The sequence below is a fragment of the Amblyraja radiata genome, chromosome 3 (genome assembly GCF_010909765.2).
Source record: "Amblyraja radiata isolate CabotCenter1 chromosome 3, sAmbRad1.1.pri, whole genome shotgun sequence".
NCBI classification, from domain to species: Eukaryota; Metazoa; Chordata; class Chondrichthyes; order Rajiformes; family Rajidae; genus Amblyraja; species Amblyraja radiata.
Window position 1 is genome coordinate 103,909,672 of NC_045958.1, and position 19,529 is coordinate 103,929,200.

The 19,529-nt window shown below is 46.8% G+C and overlaps 1 protein-coding gene across 5 annotated transcripts in view; it reads right to left on the reverse strand.

Annotated features, from left to right (window-relative positions):
• Positions 1-10,829, reverse strand: part of hmgcs1 (3-hydroxy-3-methylglutaryl-CoA synthase 1) — a 41,024-nt gene extending 30,195 nt beyond the window's left edge. Inside the window, exons 1-2 of one of the 5 annotated variants that reach the window (XM_033018468.1) lie at positions 2,405-2,496; positions 2,266-2,370 (exon numbers count right to left, since the gene is read on the reverse strand). The gene's annotated coding sequence lies outside the window, so the exon portion shown is untranslated. Of the gene's footprint in view, positions 1-2,192; positions 2,501-8,943; positions 9,077-10,637 lie in introns of those variants that run through there. The other 4 variants (XM_033018465.1, XM_033018467.1, XM_033018463.1 and 1 more) reach the window with 4 other exon arrangements.
• Positions 10,830-19,529: the final 8,700 nt, after the last annotated feature.

Consider the following 19,529-nt stretch of genomic DNA (forward strand, 5'->3'; position numbering starts at 1 on the left):
TGCGTTTCCATCTCATAAAAGCCTCATAACGCCACTATTATCATTGCTTTCGCCATCTCCTGCGGCGACACATTCCAGACACCCGTCCATTCCATTGAGTTTTGTGTTTACAAAACTGTTATGTTGCTGTAAGTAAGTGTTCCATTGTTATGCTTCAGGACATATATGACTATAAAACACTCTTGACCTTTCCAATGTGGGTCTTCATCAAGCCAAACTCATGGGTTTTCTCAAGAGGTAGTTCATGGGGAGGTTAAATAATCCGCAAGTGTAATTTGAAGCAGGAATTCTCCCCACCTTTGAAGGGTTAAGACCACATATTCACCAGTATTATAGGTAGAGTGGTCAACAACTCTAATGATTACAGTCAAAATAATATCAGAGCAGACCTCATCAAACTTTATTTTTTCTTTGTAGTCTACATGTGTGTGGAGCTGCTACAAGCAATATGTTTATTGCACCTGTACCTCACCGTATTTGAAAGGCAACTAACTTCCTCGCCAACTTAAAGAACAATAGTCCAGCACAGGAACAGGCCTTTCAGCCCACAATGTCTCTGTGCCGAGCATGATGCCGAACAGACCAACTCTTGTCTGCCTGCACATGATCCATATCCATCCATTCCCTGCCTAGCCATGTTCCATTCTAAAAGTCTCTTCAACACCACTATCGTATCTCCCACCACCACCTCCCCTGGCTGTGTCTTCCAGGCACCCACCACCCTCTACGTAAAGAAACATGCCCCTGCACATCTCCTTTAAACTTTCCCACTCTCACCTTAAAGTCACGCTGTGAGATCGTTGACATTTCCACCCTGGGAAATTGGTTCTGACTATATAATCTATCTATGCCTCTCATAATTTTATATACTTCTATCAGGTCTCCTCTCAACCTCTGGCGTTTCAGAGAAAACAATTCAAGTCTGTCGAACCTCTCATCTAGCAGATGATTTTTCCATCCTGGAAGAAATGTTCTGACTGTCTGCCCTATATATACCATGCATAATTTGATATACTTCTGTCAGCTCTCCCCTCAGCATCAAATATCCCAGAGTAAACTTCTGGTCAAGATGCACTGAAATAGGTGACAAGATTCAAGATTCAGGAGAACAATACGACCACAGTCGGTACAGACTTCTTACAGATATGTGTGGAGGACTGCATCCCGACAAAAACTTGACAGGGGACAGAAAAAGAAAGGTAGGTCAGGGTCAAGGTTGGGGCTCTGGGTTAAGGTCAGGGACAAGAATGGTGCTTGGGGTCAGGGCTCAGGGGTCAAAGTCAGGGACGAGGCTCGTGGTCAATGTCAGAGCCAAGGATGGGGTTTGAGGTCAAGGTCGCATCATGGTCAGGGCTCTGGGTCAAGGTCAGAACCAAGGGGATGGGGTTCAATGTCAAGGTGGGGATGGGGTTCAAGGTCAAGGTAGGGATCAAAGTCAGGGCGCAGGGTCACGGTCGGGGTCACAGCCAGGGCAGGCAGGAGGGGCCAAACAGCCTCATGCTATCTCACCCACCCGCCCTTTTCTTTGCTTCCTCGTGTCCTGGGGCCACTCGTCACACGAACTCCCCCCCTTGGCACACGATGGTCAGATCGGTTAAACCGTTAACCAACTGTCCCTCCCACTCAAGGTTTCAAGGTCAGTTTACTGTCACATGGACCAATTAAGGTACAGTGGAATTTAAGTTACCATACAGCCATACTAAGTGAAAAGCAATAAGACGCACAACCACATAAAAATCAATATAAACATCCACCACAGTGGATTCCACATTCCTCACTGTGATGGAAGGCAATACAGTTCAATCTTCTTCCTCTTGATCTCCCGCGGTCGGAGCTGTCAAACTCCCCTCACGTCCCTGTGTGGGATCTCACTGTCATGACCACGACCCAACCCCAGCGGGATGGGCGGGTGGAGACCGCTGCTGGGTAGGTGGGAGGGATGGAGGGTGTGTGGTGGAAGGGGGGAGCTGGAGGGAGGGAGGGGAGAATGAGTTGGAGGGAGTGTGGAGGAAGGGGGGAGCTCGAGGGAGATAGTGTGGAGGGTGTGTGGAGGAAGGGGGGAGCTGGAGGGAGATAGTGTGGAGGGTGTGTGGAGGAAGGGGGGAGCTGGAGGGAGGGAGGGGAGAATGAGGTGGAGGGTGTGTGGGGTGGAGAGACCGAGCTTTATCCCCCCCCCCGGCACCGACACTCACCGGCGTGGCCGCTGTCTGTCCCCGGGCTCGGGGCTGGGCCGCGTTGTCCCTGGTTACCGGGGCCCGGACTCACCGCTGCCGCCGCTCCTCCTCCTCTCCGCTGTGGGCCGGCGCTCGGAGCCTCGCCGGCAGCCGCGGTCCCCGCCCGCCCGCTCTCTCTGTGACTATGTCTGTGTCTCTCTCCCTCTGTCTGTGACTATGTCTGTGTCTGTGTCTCTCTCTCCTTCTCTCTCTGTGTGTCAGCGGCCGCCCCGCGACCTCCGCTCGCCTCCCCTGGGCGGCGCCATCTTGTCCTGGCTGGCGCGCTGCACACTACGCCTGCGCCGGTATGTCGCCCCCTGCCGGGCGGCCCGGGCAACAGCAGCTACTCGCCCACCACATCTCACCAACATGTCCCATCCACGCCAGTCCCCCACCCCAGCTGCCTGCCTTTGGCCCATATATCTCTCCAAATCTGCCTCATCCATGTCCCACTGATGGGAGACACAAAATGCTGCAATAACTCAGCCGGTCAGGCAGCATCGCTGGAGAAAAGGAATAGGTGGTGTTTCGGGTCGAGACCTTTCTTCAGTTTTATGTGTGTCTGGCCCGCTGAGTTACTCCAGTTTTTTGTGTTTATCTTCGGTTTAAACCAATTCTTTCAGCAATTCCTTTTTACACTATCCATTTCCCCAATCTAATTATCTTTTAAATGTTGTTCTTTATACCTGTCTCAACTGCCTCCTGTGGCAAAATGTAATAAGAAAGAACTGCAGATGCCCCTTATAGGCAGCACAGTGGCGCAGCGGTAGAGCTGCTGCCTCACAGCGCCAGAGACCCAGTTGCGTGTGTGTCTGTGTGTGTGTGTGTGTGTTCTGGTTCTGGTGGGCCGAAGGGTCTATCTCAGCACTATATCTCTAAACACTAAAAATGCTGGTTTATACCAGATAAAACACAAAGTGCTGGACTAACTTAGCAGGCAGCATCTCCAAAGAAAATAGGACGTAATTTTAGAAAGATGAGGAAATTCTTCAGTGAATCTTGTGGAATTAATTGCCCCAGAAGGCTGCGGAGGCCAAGTCAATGGATATTTCTAAGGCAGAGATTGACAGATTCTTGGTTAGTAAGGGTGTCAGGGGTTATAGGGAGAAGGCACAAGAATGGGGTTGAGAAGGAAAGATAGATCAGCCATGATTGAATGGCGGAGCAGACTTGATGGGCCGAATTGCCTAATTCTGCACCTATAACTCATGAACATTAACTTTTGCCTTCTGTACTTCAAGATAAACAAGCCTATCCTCATAACTGAAACACCAAATAATGCACCATCCCCTCTGCACCCTCTCCACTGAAAACATGTCCTTCCTGCAGTGTCCATGGTCAACTGCAAGAGCTGGTTTGTTGCGGAAAATTAATACAAAGTACCTCGTGTAAGGTGAGAAGAGAAAAAAAAAAAACAGATGGCAGAGATGCTGCCCTACAGCACCATAGACCCGGGTTCGATCCTGATTACGGGTGCTGTCTGTACGGAATTTGTAGATGCTCCCTGTGCCCACATGGGTTTTCTCCGGGTGCTCAGGTTTCCTCGCACACTACAAAGACGTGTGGGTTTGTAGGTTAACCGGCTTCTGTAAATTGTCCCTGGTATGTAGGATGCGAAACTGGGATAACATAGAATGGGCTAGTTAGTTTAGTTTATTGTCACGTGTACCGAGTTACAGTGAAAAGCTTTTTGCTGGTAGGCCGAAGGGCCTGTTTCCATGCTGTATTTCTAAATTTTAAACTAAGTCAACACAAAATCCGAAAGTGACAACAGATTTTGTCAAAGGTACATGTCGCGTGTTTTCTAGGAAAGCAAACTTTCCATAAAGTGCAGGTCTTATTTATATATTTTTTTTAAAGACACACATTCCTGGTGTGACTTAGCAGGTCAGGCAGCATCACTGGAGAACATGGATAGTCCACATTTCTGGACAGGACCCTCCTGTGCACTGATTGCAGGGGAGGGAGGGGAGAAAGCTAGAAGAGGAGGGGTGGGAATATACATAATAATAAGGAACAGTGGATGCTGATGTATACAAAAAAGACACCATAATGAAAAAAACAGGACAAATCAGGGCTGGCAGCAGATGACCTCGGGTAAGAATATTTTAAGAATAAGGGGTAAGCCACTTAGAACGGAGACGAGGAAACACTTTTTCACACAATTCACGTCTGTGGAATTCTCTGCCTCAGAGGGCGGTGGAGGCAGGTTCTCTGGATACTTTCAAGAGAGAGCTAGATAAGTCTCTTAATGATAGTGGAGTCAGGGGCTATGGGGAGAAAGCAGGAACGGGGTACTGATTGTGGATGATCAGCCATGATCACATTGGATGGCGGTGCAGGCTTGAAGGGCCGAATAGCCTACTCCTGCACCTATTGTAAGGAGGTTCCCCGATAGGCTGACTGTTGGCTAGTGACTGGTGTGAGCCCAAGAGGGATGGATAATTATGAATGGTGGAACTGGTTAATGGACCTTTAGTGGAGGAAGGAGAGGGGTGGCGGGGGAAAGAGGAAGGGGAGGGTGGAGGGGCAGCACAATGTCTGGCAGGTAACAAGTGATACTGAGGGCAGAATCTCGGCATTGTAGCACATCGGTTACAGCGAGAAAGTCCAATGTCCGCAATGGGGTAGAAGCCATTCCTGAGTCTGGTGGTGGGCGCTTTCAAGCTTCTGTACCTTCTGCCGGATGGGAGCAGGGAGAAGAAGGAATGACTGGGGTGGGACAGGGACAAGTCTTTTATTACGTTGGCTGCTTTCCCGAGGCAGCGTGAAGTGTAGATGGAGTCGACGGCGAGGAGTGTGGTCTGTGTGATGGACTGGGCTACATCCACAACTCTCTGCAGTGTCTTGCAGATCACCACGCCTAATCTCAGTGTCTGCTGCAATGAAGTAACAAGGCGATCACTGGATTAGGAAAATGTGACTGGGCTGTGGGCAAGGGATTGACTGGGAGAGATCAGGGGCTTCCCCACAACTGGCCCAGAGCCCAGCCGCTGACTCACTCTGGCCACACTCCTCAGCCTGGCCGAGAGCAGCTTGGAAAATCTAGAATGAAAAGTTGTCAACAAGTGAAAGAATATGGACCACGTGTTGCAAGGATCTGCAGATGCTGGTTTACGCCATAGATACAAAAGCTGGGGTAACTCAGTGGGACAGGCAGCATCTCTGGAGAGAAGGAAAGGGTGACTTTTCGAGTTGTGGACCCGAATCCCCACCCATTCCTTCTATGCAGAGATGCTGCCTGTCTCGCTGAGTCACTCCAGCTTTTTGCATCTGTCGAAAGACTATGGAGCAGGAGGGTTAAGGTCATTGGGAAAGGTTTGCGGTGAGGGTAGAGACCCAGTGTGTGGTCGTAGGTGGGAAAGGTTTAGAGGGGTATGGGCCAAACGCAGGTAGATGGGGCATATGGTGTGGGCACGTTGGGTCAAAGGGCCCGTTTCCATGCTGAATGACTCTGGATTTTGATAAGAAGAGGAGTTCCTATTCAAATGGAAACAGGCCCTTCGGCCCACCTAGTCCATGCCAACCATGTCGGCACACGTGGGCTAGTCCAATTTGCCTGAATTTAACCCATATTCATCTCAACCCTTCCTATCCATATACCTGTCCAAATGTCTTTTGAAAGTCATAATTCTACAGCTTCCTCTTGTAATCGGCGTAGTAATTAATTGTGTAGGAAGGAACTGTAGATGCTGGTTTACATCGAAGATAAGACACAAAATGCTGGAGCAGCCTGTGGTAATTAATTGTGGGGTTTTTTTAGAGACACAAGGAACTGCGGATGCTGGATTCTTGAGCCAAACACAAAGAGCTTGAGGAACGCAGCGGGTCAGGCGGCATCTGTGGACAGACGGTGGAATGGTCGATTTGGGTCAGGCTGATTGGAGGAAGGGGGAGAAAGACAGAAAGGGGAGGTGGGGGCAGATCAAAACCTGGCGAGTGATAGGTGGATACAGGGGGGGAAGAGGGAGGGTTGATAGGAAAAGGGGGGTGGGGGGCAAATCCCAGAGATGAAAAGGAGACAAAAGAATATAAAATAAAGAGAGAAGAGGAGTTTGATGTAAAGCCGGAGGGAGATAAGGAGGTAGAAAAAAGTGCTGGAGAAACTCAGCGGGTGCGGCAGCATCTATGGAGCGTAGGAAATAGGCAACGTTTCGGGCCGAAACCCTTCTTCAGAGGGAGATAAGGTGGAATATTTTTAGTTAGCGAGTGGTGAATCTGTGGAATCCGTGGAGCACATGATAGATAGATAGATAGATAGATAGATAGATATAATTTAGATAGATAGATAGATATAATTTATTGCCACACAACCAGGGTTGGTGGAAATTTGGATACTGGTTATTATTAAGGCGGAGATTGATGGGTTCTTGATTGGGAAGGGCGTCAATGGTTACGGGGAGAAGGCAGAAGAATCGAGTTGAGGGAAAGATAGATCAGCCATGATTGAATGAACGGCCTAATTCTGCTCCTGGGGGTAGAAGGGGGCAGGGGAGCGATAGGGGGAGAAAGGAGTGCAATGGGTGGGAGGGTATATTACTTAAACTTGGAGAATTCAATGTTCATACCGTCGGGTTGTAAGCTAACTGAGCGGAATACGAGGGAATTTCTTTAATTTCACTTCTATTTCCAGTAGAGTATTTAAACTTTTCTTAAGCTCTCTCTCTCTCTCTCTATCTGCCGCTCCTATTTTCTTTTCCACTTCCCTACGAATTGGCCCAGTTTTTAAAAAAAACTGTGTCTGTCATACCCACAATTTTAAACTGTTTTTCTCCCAAAGATTTTGGCTTAAACATCACCTGTTTTCTCCCTCCCTGCAGCCGGAATGTTTCCAGTATATATTCCCTCATTTCCAGTAACTCCTGCTAAACTTTGGTTTCACTTTACCCGAGCCAGATTAATTATCTTCCCAATGGCTCTTAACTCTATATCCTCTCCCCCTGCAAAGCACCAATGCCACACTTCCAGTCTATTTGACATTTAAAATTAAAATACATGGTATTTTAAATCAAAATATATCAGAAGCATGAATAGTAAATGTAAATAAGTGTGAGGTAACTGCATGGTGCACTTGATCAAGCACGTTGCATGTACGCACGCAGTCCAAGCAGAAATAAACTGGAGCTCCCTGCATTTCTGGCGTGCATGCTCCACGCAGCTCCCCCCAGGAGCTGAGAGAATGGAGCAGCTGGCCTTGTACACTATGGAGTTTAGAAGGATGAGACATTGAAACATATAAGATTGTTAAGGGCTTGGACACGCTAGAGGCAGGAAACATGTTCCCGATGTTGGGGGAGTCTAGAACCAGGGGCCACAGTTCAAGAATAAGGAGTAAGCCATTTAGAACGGAGACGAGGAAACACTTTTTCTCACAAATGAGTGGTGAGTCTGTGGAATTCTCTGCCTCAGAGGGCGGTGGAGGCAGGTTCTCTAGACACTTTCAAGAGAGAGCTAGATAGGGCTCTTAAAAATAGCGGAGACAGGGGATATGGGGAGAAGGCAGGAACAGGGTACTGATTGGGGATGATCAGCCATGATCACATTGAATGGTGGTGCTGGTTTGAAGGGCCGAATGGCCTACTCCTGCACCTATTGTCTATCGAGCCAGGAGATATCTGGGTTCTGTCAAAATGCAAGTGAAAAATAAGGAAATAAATCTCACACATGCATACACGCACAAAAAAACACGCATATACACATGCACACACACACATGCACTCACGAATGCACACTCACGCTTGTTCAGGTACACACACACACTCTGGTACACAGAGAAATCTAAAATATAAGCTGAAAAGGCAGGGTGGACACAAAATGCTGGAGTAACTCAGCGGGAAAGGCAGCATCTTTGGAAAGAAGGAATGGGTGACGTTTCGGGTGGAGACCCTTCTTCAGACTGACGTCAGGGAAGTGGGCAGGACAGAGATAGAATGTAGTCGGAGACAGTAAGACTGGTAGGAGAACTGGGATGGGGAAGGGATGGAGAGAGAGGGAAAGCAAGGGTTACCTGAAGTTAGAGAAGTCAATGTTCATACCGCTGGGGTGTAAACTACCCTAGAAAAAAATGCAGGGGGCACAATTCTCCAGCAGATCAGGCAGCGTCTGTGGAGGTTCTGACTGAGTCCATTTCCGATGAAGGGCAGAGTCAAGAAACAGCAGATGCTGTTAGGTCAAAGGGCCCGTTTCCATGCTGAATGACTCTGGATTTTGATAAGAAGAGGAGAGTTCCTATTCAAATAGAAACAGGCCCTTCCAATGCACAAAAGGAACACTAAGTGCTGGAGTAACTCAACGGCTCAGGCAGCAGCTCTGGAGATCACAGTTGGGCGATGTTACAGATCAGGACCCTTCTTCAGACTCATGAAGGGTCTTTATTTCAGACATGGCCTGCTGCAACACAGAGCAGCGGTGGAGGACATCAATGTCATCGCTTGGCCAGGCTGACCCCTGCAACATCAACCCAGTGCAGCTGCGAGTTCAATGCCTGTTTATGGCCAAGATAAGATATATTTTTTTAAATCTTTGAAACGTGCCAAGAACATGGCGACACCTTGTGTCCTGTCTCAGTGTAACCTACTATTCATACACTCTTTTATTTAAGGTATGATTGTTTAGATTAGTTTATTGCCACATGTACCAAGGTACAGCGGGATGCTTTTTGTTGCATGCTATGCAGTCAGTGGAAAGACTATACAGGATAACAATCGAGTCGTCTACAGTATGCAGATACCTGATAAAGGGAATAATGTTAAGTGGAAGAAAAGGTCCAGTGATGTCCGATTAAAGATAGTCTGAACGTCTCCAATGAGATAGATTGTAGCTCAGGACCGCTCTGGAAGTTGTTGATCGGATGGTTCAGTTGCCTGACAACAGATGGAAATAAACCGTCACTGCAGCTAGAGCCTATGTGTAGTAAGATTTTAATTAATTATACAAAACAAAGAATTTCACTGTTTTTCAATAGACAATAGGTGCAGGAGTAGGCTATTCAGCCCTTCGAGCCAGCACCGCCATTCAATTCAGCACCGCCATTCAATGTGATCATCCCCACTCAGTACCCCATTCCTGCCTTCTCCCCATATCCCCTGACTCTGCTATTTTTAAGAGCCCCATCTAGCTCTCTTGAAAGTATCCAGAGAACCGCCCTCCACCGCCCTCCGAGGCAGAGAATTCCACAGACTCACCACTCTCTGTGTTTCGTTGTCTCCGTTCTAAATGGATAACTCCTTATTCTTAAACTGTGGCCCCTGGTTTTGGACTCCCCCAACATCGGGAACAGGCCTCAGCTGCAAATCCGACCACGCACCACCGTAAAGCACAAAGACAGTCATTCACCTATGAAGATAGACACAAAACGCTGGAGTGACTCGAACTCGACCCGAAACGTCACCCATTCCTTCTCTCCAGAGATGCTGCCTGTCCCACTGTGTTACTGCAGTGTTTTGTGTCTATCTTCGATTTAAAACAGCATCTGCAGTTCCTTCCTACACAATTCATCTATGAACATACCAGGCAGACATATCTGCCAGAAAACACACAGCCTGCTTCTCATTACAGTTATGTATTCCCTTTCTATATAAAATGCAATCTTCCAAGTCGTTAGAACAAATGAAAAGTGTGAATTAATTAATTGGACATAGACGGCATGGCACTAAAGACTGCACCATCCACCATGCAGATGTGACCTGGTCACAAGTGAATGCATCAAAATACACATTGAATTATAAACGTATGCACAGGCAGAAAGTTAGAAATAATGTTCTTGTTAATTAGAAATAACCACCTTGTTAATTAGAGAAGACAAATGCATGCAAATCAGACTATTTTTTAAATTGAAATAATATCAAATATTTAATTTGAAATATAAATCTTGCATTTTCGTTAAGAAAAGTTTCTGCAGATATGTCAAGAGTGTTTTATTGTCATGTGTCCCAGGTAGAACAATTAAATTCTTACTTGCAGCAGCACAACAGAATATGTAATCATAATACACAGTAAACAATATGATAAACGAGGGAAAAAAGTTCAGTGTGTGTATATATCCACACATACTCACAAGTACACACACACATATCAGTCTGAAGGGTCTCGACCCGAAACGTCGTCCATTCCTTCTCTCCAGAGATGCTGCCTGTCCCGCTGAGTTACTCCAGCTTTTTGTGTCTACCTTCGATTTTAACCAGCATCTGCAGTTCTTTTCTACACACATATATATACACATACACATATATATACACACACATATATATGTACACACACATATATATATACACGCGCACATATATATATACACATACATACACACACCTGGTACACCATATACACACATACATACACACAGATACAAATATACACACATACATACACACACATACTCAAAAAACAAACAATAGTGTGAAGGGTAATGATCTTTTTTAATGTTACCTGTTTAGCCTGTGCAGTGCTGTACCAGCTGCTATATACGTGACGACCGCTCCGCAGTGGGTTGGCTACATCTGCACACTGCCACCTAGCCTTTATATGTGTGTGCGCGTGTGAGCACAGCCGAACTTGCTGGTGGTGGGGCGGGCGGACGCGCAGGGCAATGGCGCGATGGGAAGCGTGTGCGTCGGCCAATGTGCGTCGGGCTGGGCGGTGCCGCTGACTTTGTGAATGGGCCGGCCATGGTGTGAGCGTGAGCGTCATCTGGTGAGAGGGGCCCGCCGCCCAATCACCGACCCGCATCTCTCTCCCTTCCCGGAGCGCAGCCCGGCGCTCCGTGTGCCAGCCGTCGCCCCTGGACACGGTCGCCCTGGCAACCAGATGAGGCCTGCGGAATAAAAAGCATCCCTCAAACCCAACCCCACTAAACCACAAACCCGAACACAACCCCCAGCCCCCCAAACCAACCAAACCACAAACCCAAACACAACCCACCCCCAAACGCAACCCAACCCCAAACGCAACCCAACCCACCCCAGCCCAAACCTAAACCAAAACCAACTAAACTCAAGCCCCAAAACCCAACCCAAACCCCAAAACCCAACCAACCCCAACCCAACTAAACCCCAAACACAACCGCAACCCAACCCCCCCCAAACCCAACCCAACCCACACCAGCCCAACCCCCCCAAACCCAACCCCCCAAACCCAACCCACCCCAGCCCAACCCAACCCCCCAAACCCAACCCACTCCAGCCCAACCCAACCACCCAAACCCAACCCACCCCAGCCAAAACCCAACCCCAAACACAACCCAAACCCCAAAACCAACCCCAGCCCCAACTAAACCCCAAACCCACCCCAGCACAACTCCAACTAAACTCAACCCCAACCCAAAAACCCAACCCCAACCCAAAACCCATACCCAACTCCAACCCCAAAACCCAACCCAACCCCAACTAAACCGCAAACCCAAACACAACCCCAAACCAGCCCAACCCCAACTGAACCCCAAACCCAACCCCCAACCCCAAACCCACCTCAACCCCACCCCAACTAAATCCAACTCCAAACCCCAACCAAAATCCCAACCCAAACCTAAACCCCAACCCAACCCCATCTAAACCCAAAACCAAACATAACCCAAACCAAACCCAACCGACACATCAACCCCAACCCAAACCCCAACTAAACCCAACCCCAACATCTCTGGAGAAAATGAATAGGTGACGTTTCGGGCCGGAACATTTCTTCAGGCTGAAAATAGACAATAGACAGTAGGCCATTTGGCCCTTCGAGCCAGCACCGCCATTCAGTGTGATCATGGCTGATCATCCCCAATCAGTACCCCGTTCCTGCCTTCTCCCCATATCCCCTGACTGATATTTTTAAGAGCCCTATCCAACTCTCTCTTGAAAGCATCCAGAGAACCTGCCTCCACTGCTCTCTGAGGCAGAGAATTCAACAGACTCACCACTCTCTGTGAGAAAAGTGTTTCCTCATCTCTTTTCTAAATGGCTTACTCCTTATTCTTAAACTGTGGCCCCTGGTTCTGGACTCCCCCAACTTCGGGAACATGTTTCCTGCCTCTAGCGCGTCCAAGCCCTTAATAATCTTATATGTTTCAATGAGATCCTCTCTCATCCTTCTAAACTCCAGAGTGTACAAGCCCAGCTGCTCAATTCTCTCAGCATATGACAGTTCCGCCATCCCGGGAATTAACCTTGTAAACCTATGCTGCACTCCCTCAATAGCAAGAATGTCCTTCCTCAAATTAGGGGACCAAAACTGTACACAATACTCCAGGTGTGGTCTCACTAGGGCTCTGTACAACTGTAGAAGAACCTCTTTGCTCCTATATTCTATTCCTCTTGTTATAAAGGCCAACATGCCATTCGCTTTCTTCACTGCCTGCTGTACCTGCATGCTTACTTTCATAGACTGATGTACAAGGACCCCCAGATCCCGTTGTACTTCCCCTTTTCCCAACTTGACGCCATTTAGAAAGTAATCTGCCTTCCTGTTTTGCTACCAAAGTGGATAACCTCACATTTATCTGCATTAAACTTCATCTGCCATGCATCTGCCCACTCCCCCAACCTGTCCAAGTCACACTGCATTCTCATAGCATCCTCCTCACAGTTCACACTACCACCCAGGTTTGTGTCAACAAATTTGCTAATGTTACTTTGAATCCCTTCATCCAAATCATTGATGTATATTGTAAATAGCTGCGGTCCCAGCACCGAGCCTTGCGGTACCCCACTAGTCACTGCCTTCCATTCTGAAAGGGACCCGTTAGTCCCTACTCTTTGTTTCCTGTCTGCCAACCACTTCTCTATCCATGTCAGCACTCTACCCCCAATAACATGTGCCCTAATTTTGCCCACTAATCTCCTATGTGGGACCTTATCAAATGCTTTCTGAAAGTCCAGGTACACTACATCCACTGGCACTCCCTTGTCCATTTTCCTAGTTACATCTTCAAAAAATTCCAGAAGATTAGTCAAGCATGGTTTCCCCTTCGTAAATCCATGCTGACTCGGTCCGATCCTGTTACTGCTATCCAAATGTGCGGCTATCTCATCTTTTATAATTGACTCCAGCATCTTCCCCACCACCGATGTCAGGCTAACAGGTCTATAATCTCACTCTCTCCTTACTCCCCTTGAAGCAGCTGATCCCATTGTCTCTCTGTCACCTCTCCCTCCCTCTCCTTGTCCCTACCCTCAATCACTTCCTCCCTCTCCGCTCCCCTTTCGAACACCCCCATTAAAGACAATGTTTAATTAATATTTCCTCTTCTCCCATCCCCCACTCCGTCAACTCTCATAGCCTCTGTATTGGCAACAGAGATCACATGATGATGTCATTTTCAGTGTTCGGAATCTTCACGGTAGCTTGTGTAAATTAGATCCCATTGTGATTGGACGACTGTGAGATGCCATTGTGACATCATCACTGTTGGCTTTAAGAAATTTTAAATATCAATAACTTGTGTGATATAATGCCAAATATGAAGAAACTTGATACCAACAACCATGGGAAAAAGTTGAGTAAGATTCTGCAAAAATGTGTGTACCATTTTGGCATAGTTCCTTGATCTCACAGACAGACAAACAAGACGTGACTTTTAATAGTATATAGATAAATGTAGGTCCCTTACAGTCAGAAACAGGTGAATTTATAATGGAAAACAAGGAAATGGCAGACCAGTTAAACAAGTACTTTGGTTCTGTCTTCACTAACGAAGACACAAAATATCGTCTGGAAATACTAGGGCACCAAGGATCTAGTGGGAGGGAGGAACTAAAGGGAATCCACATTAGTCAGGAAATGGTGTTAGGTAAACAGTTGGGACTGAAGGCAGATAAATCTCCAGGGCCTGCTGATCTGCATCCCAGAGTACTCAAGGAGGCGGCCCTAAAAATCGTGGATTGATTGGTGATAATTTTCCAATATTCTACAGACTCTGGATCAGTTCCTGTGGACTGGAGGGTAGCTACTGTAACCGCACTTTTTAATAAAGGAGGGAGAGAGAAAACAGGGAATTATAGACCAGTCAGCCTTATATCGGTAGTGGGGAAGATGCTTGAGTTGATTATTAAAGATGTAATAGCAGTGCATTTGGAAAGCAGTGACAGGATTGGTCAAAGTAAGCATGGATATATGATGGGGAAATCATGCTTGACTAATCTTCTGGAATTTTTTGAGGATGTAACAAGTAGAATGGATAAGCGAGAGCCAGTGGATGTGGTGTATCTGGGGTTTCAAAAAGTCTTTGACAAGGTCCCATACAAGAGATTAGTGTGCAAAATTAGAGCACATGGTATTGGGGGTAGGGTATTGACATGGATAGAGAACTGGTTGGCAGACAGGAAGCAAAGAGAAGGAATTAACAGGTCCTTTTCAGAATGGCAGGCAGTGACTAGGGGGGTTATTTACAATATATATTTACGATTTAGATGAGGGAATTAAATGTAACATCTCCAAGTTTGGGGATGACACAAAGCTGGGAGGCAGTGTGAACTGCAATGAGGATGCCATGAGGCTGCAGGGTGACTTGGATGCATTGGTAGAGTGGGCAGATGCATGGCAGATGCAGTATAATGTGGATAAATGTGAGGTTATCCACTTTGGTGGCAAGAACAGGAAGGCAGATTAATATCTGAATGGTGTCAGATTAGGAAAAGGGGAGGTGCAACAAGACCTGGGTATTCTTACACATCAGGCACTGACAGTAAGCATGCAGGTACAGCAGGCAGTGAAGAAAGCATATGGCATGTTGTACTTCATAGCGAGAGGATTTGAGTATAGGAGCAAGGTGGTCCTACTGCAGTTGTACAGGGCCCCGGTGAGACCGCACCTGGAGTATTGTGTGCAGTTTTTGACTACTAATTCTATTGAGGGAGTGTAGCGTTGGTTCACCAGGTTAATTCCTGGGATGGCAGGACTGACATATGATGAAAGAATGAGTCGACTGGGCTTGTAGTCACTGGAGTTTAGAAGGATGAGAGGGATTCTTATGGAAACATAAAATGATTAAAGGATTGGACAGGCTAGATGCAGGAAAATTGTTCCTGATGTTGGGGGAGTCCAGAACCAGGGGTCACAGTATAGGAATAAGGGGCCATTTAGGACTGAGATGAGGAAAAACGTTTTCACCCAGAGAGTTGTGAATCTGTGAAATTTTCTGTGGGGGCCAATTCACTGGATGTTTTCAAGAGAGAGTTAGATTTAGTTCTTAGGGCTAATAGAATCAAGGGATATGAAGCAGCGGGAGCAAGATACTGATTTTGGATGATCAGTCATGGTCATATTGAGGGATGGAAGTAGGGGGGGGGAGGGGAGGAAAGGAGGGGAGGAAAGGAGGGGAGGAAAGGAGGGGAGGAAAGGAGGGGAGGAAGGAGGAAGGAATGGAAGAAGGGATGGAAAAGGAAGGAAAGAAAGGAATGGGAGGCTTTGGAAGCACATGGATGTTTTACCATGCCATAAGTTCTGGCAGATGTAATATAGATGTGGAATTTATCTCATCCAAATGTTGAGTCTAAAGGCAGGCCTGAACTGTTTCCTGACAAGCTAACCACCGACGTGCAGCCTCCAACCACAGCCAGGATTGCCCCGTGTTTGAAGGGGTGTATTGGAGCCAATAGCTTGAGGGTTCAGCAGGGGCTGTGTTCGCAGTCTCTCTGGGTGAGAGAGGCTGCAGTGAGCTGGAGTTGACTCGAAAGCCCCAGGAGCTACTGGCCAAACCACCAAGCGCTAGAGCATGGGTGGGGAACCTTTTCATGTTGGAATGCCGCTTTAAGTTAGCTGTAATTTAATAAGGCCGCATAGAAGAAACTTCAATTAGATATACTTCAAAATGTACATTAATTCGTAAAAATCTAACTACTATGTACTAACTTCAAGAAAATGAAAACAAATTGTTAATTCTAAAGTTAACTAACCTTTTAATTACTTTGGTGTGACTGCTTTCGAGAGTCTAGAGTCACAAGTGTTAAAATAGCCCTCATGACTTACTAATGTTTTAATTGTGGCCGTCAGTCGGGGAGGATTATTTCGTTGAATCTTCTTTTACTCGTTGGTATTTAAAATACATTCATTTCAAGATGAAAATAAAAAATAATAAAAGACGAATAAAAAACATATTAATAAAATTAAAAGGATTTGTTCTACAAAATTTGGATTCATTCAAAAGGCCGCACTTAATGGCCTTAAGGACGCAGGTTCCCCCACCCCTGCGCTAGAGGAACTCAGTGTCAGGCAGCACCTGTGGAGGGATATGGATGGATGAAATTTTGGGTATGATGACATTTATTTAGTCTGATGCTTCAAGTCTGACCCCTCTAAGGCATGTACACTGGAATGAAGTTCCACACTTTCACTCCCTTCATCCCGGTTCTAGTCTGACGTACAGTTCCACACACACTGATTATCACACCATAATTATAAAGAGCATTTAGAACACAGAACAGGACAGCACATGAACAAGGCCCTTCAGCACAAGTGTCTGTGCTGACCATGAATGCCAATTTAATTCAATTCAAATGTGTGTACATCCTTTAATTACCTGCATTTCTATGTGTCTATCCACAAGCCTCTTAAAAGCCACCATCGTATCTGCCTCCACCACCACCCCTGGCAACGCGTTCCAGGCACCCACCACCCTCTGTGTAAAAAAATCTTGCCCTGTACATCTCCTTTAAATTTTGCCTGTCTCGGGATATTTTATCTTGGAATATCTCAACATAACTTTCCACTTCAGATCTGAGGTTTGTCAAGAGAGGCAGGATCAGAGAGAAATTAGATGAGATTAGATTAATTTATCGTTATATATACCAAGGAACAATTAAATTCAATGTTGACATGAAGCTCACAGAGTAAACAGCATACTTACAGTAATGTGAATACAATAAATACTACTGTAAATGCAAAGCCACAGAACGGTGCAACGGGGGGGGGGGGGGGGGGGAGAGAGGGCGGATGAGAGAGAAGGGGGGGAGAGAGGGGGGGAGAGGAGGGGAGGTAAAAATAAAACAGGGAAGGCGGGTCTGGCTGGAGAAAATGGATAGCTGATGATTAAAGTCGGAACCTTTCTTCAGACGGGCGCTTAAAAGTCCGGACATTAGAAACACGTCAAAAAGTAAGTATGCAGTTACACTTTCTTGATCAACGCAAGGGACCAGGTTAGCTTGCTAGTGATATGGATGCCGAGGAACTTGAAGCTGTCCACCATCTCGATAGCAAATCCGTTGACAAGGAAGGGTTGTGCTCACCGCCTCGCTTCCTTAAGTCAACAACTAACTCTTTCGACTTGCTCATGTTAAGGTCTAGGTTACTGATAAAAATAGTAGAGAGATGCGAGTTGGAACATAGTCATAGTTCCCAACCACTCCATTAACAGGGCATCATGAAGCAGCCCATTGCATCCGTGCCACCTCCAACCAGAGCAATCCCTCAGTCCCACTCTCCTTCATAGACTACAGCTCTGCTTTCAATAGCATTTCCCCTTCCAAGCTCATCACCAAACCCATGGAACTTGCAGTCAGCATTCCCCTCTACTGGATCCCTGACTTCCTGACCAACATCCGGACCACAATCAGTGACAATAGGTGACAAATCATCCTCTACGATAACCCCTCAACACTGGTGCCGCCCAAGGATGCCTTCTCATCCACCGTCCTTTACTCCTTGTACACTCATGACTGTGCGGCCAAATACCAAACCAACTCAATTTACAAATTCGCGGACAGAACCACTGGAGTGGGCCGGTTATCAAATAATGACGAGACGCAGTAATGACAGGAAGGAGACTGAGAACCGTGTAGCCTGGTGCCAAGACAACAAATCTCCATCAATGTCAGCAAGACAAAGGAGATTGTGATCGACTTCAGGAAGCAAAACGGCACACACATACCTTGAAGGCGACAAAGTAGAGATGGTTGAAAGCTTCAAGTTCTTAAGATTAAATATCACCAGTAATTTGTCCTGGACCAGCCACCTCGAAGCAATGGCTAAGAAAACACATAAACGCCACTACTTCCTAGAAGGTTTATGAAATTTGGCATGTCGCCAACAATGCATACCAACTTCTACAGATGCGCCGTGGTAAGCATTTTATCGGATGCATCACAGCATGGTTAGGGAACAGCTCCATCCAAAACCGCAAGAAATTGCAGAGTGTTGTGGACGCAGCCCAGACCATCGCACAAACCAACCTCCCTTCCATTGACCATCTACACTTCACACTGCCTCGGCCAGGCCACCAGCAGAATCAAGGACCAGTCTCACCCCGGTCACTCCCTCCTTTCTCTTCTTCCATTAGACAAGAGGAACAGAGGTTTAAAAACACACACCTCTAGATTCCGGGACAGTTTCTTCCTATCTGTTATCAGGCAACTGAACCATCCTCTCGACAGCTAGAGAGCGGTCCTGACCTCCCATCTACTTCATTGGAGACCCTTGAACTATCTTTAATCAGAATTTACTAGACTCCAATTTGCACTAAACGTAAAAACCTTTATCCAGTATCTGTACACTGTGGATGGGTTGATTATAGTCATGTATAGTCTTACCACTGACTGGATAACACACATCAAAAAGCTTTTTACTGTACCTCAGTACATGCGACATTAATAAACTAAATTTAAACTTCCTGTAAATGGCCTGTCCCACTTACACGACTTTTTCGGCGACTGCCGGCAACCGTCGTAGGTTGTTACAGGTCGCCGAACATATTGAAAATCCAGCGGCGACCAGAACAAGGTACGACTCTTTGGGCGACTACTCACGACCACATAGGCTTCACCCCGCGACATGTCGCCAGGGTGTCGCCTGTATGGTCGTGAGTAGTCTCCTAGTCACCCAAAGAGTCGTAGCGTCTTTCCGGTCGCCGCTGAAAAATGTCGGCGACCTATGACGGGTGCCGGCAGTCGCTGAAAAAGTTGCGTAAGTGGGACAGGCCTTTAACTGAATTGGTTAACTGAAAGATACAATCTGGACACAGGCCCTTTGGCCCACCGAGTTCATGCCAACACTGATCACCTGTTTATACTAGTTCTACGGTGGACAAAAGTGCTGTAGAAACTCAGCGGGTGCGGCAGAAGGAAATAGGCAACGTTTCAGGCCGAAACCCTTCTTCAGACACTTTTGTGTACCTTCGATTTTCCAGTATCTGCAGTTCTTTCTTAAACATTTTGTATACTAGTTCTATATTATTCCACTTTCTCATGGATACCATATCTATATCTATCTTATATATTACTAAAATAATGATCTTGACCGCTTTTGCTCACTATGCTGCGATTTCCGAGAGAACGCCGCCACCTACGGCCGTCATTTTTGGCCACCTCGCTCAGAGCTTCCCTCCGCTTTCCGGGACCGGAGGATTTT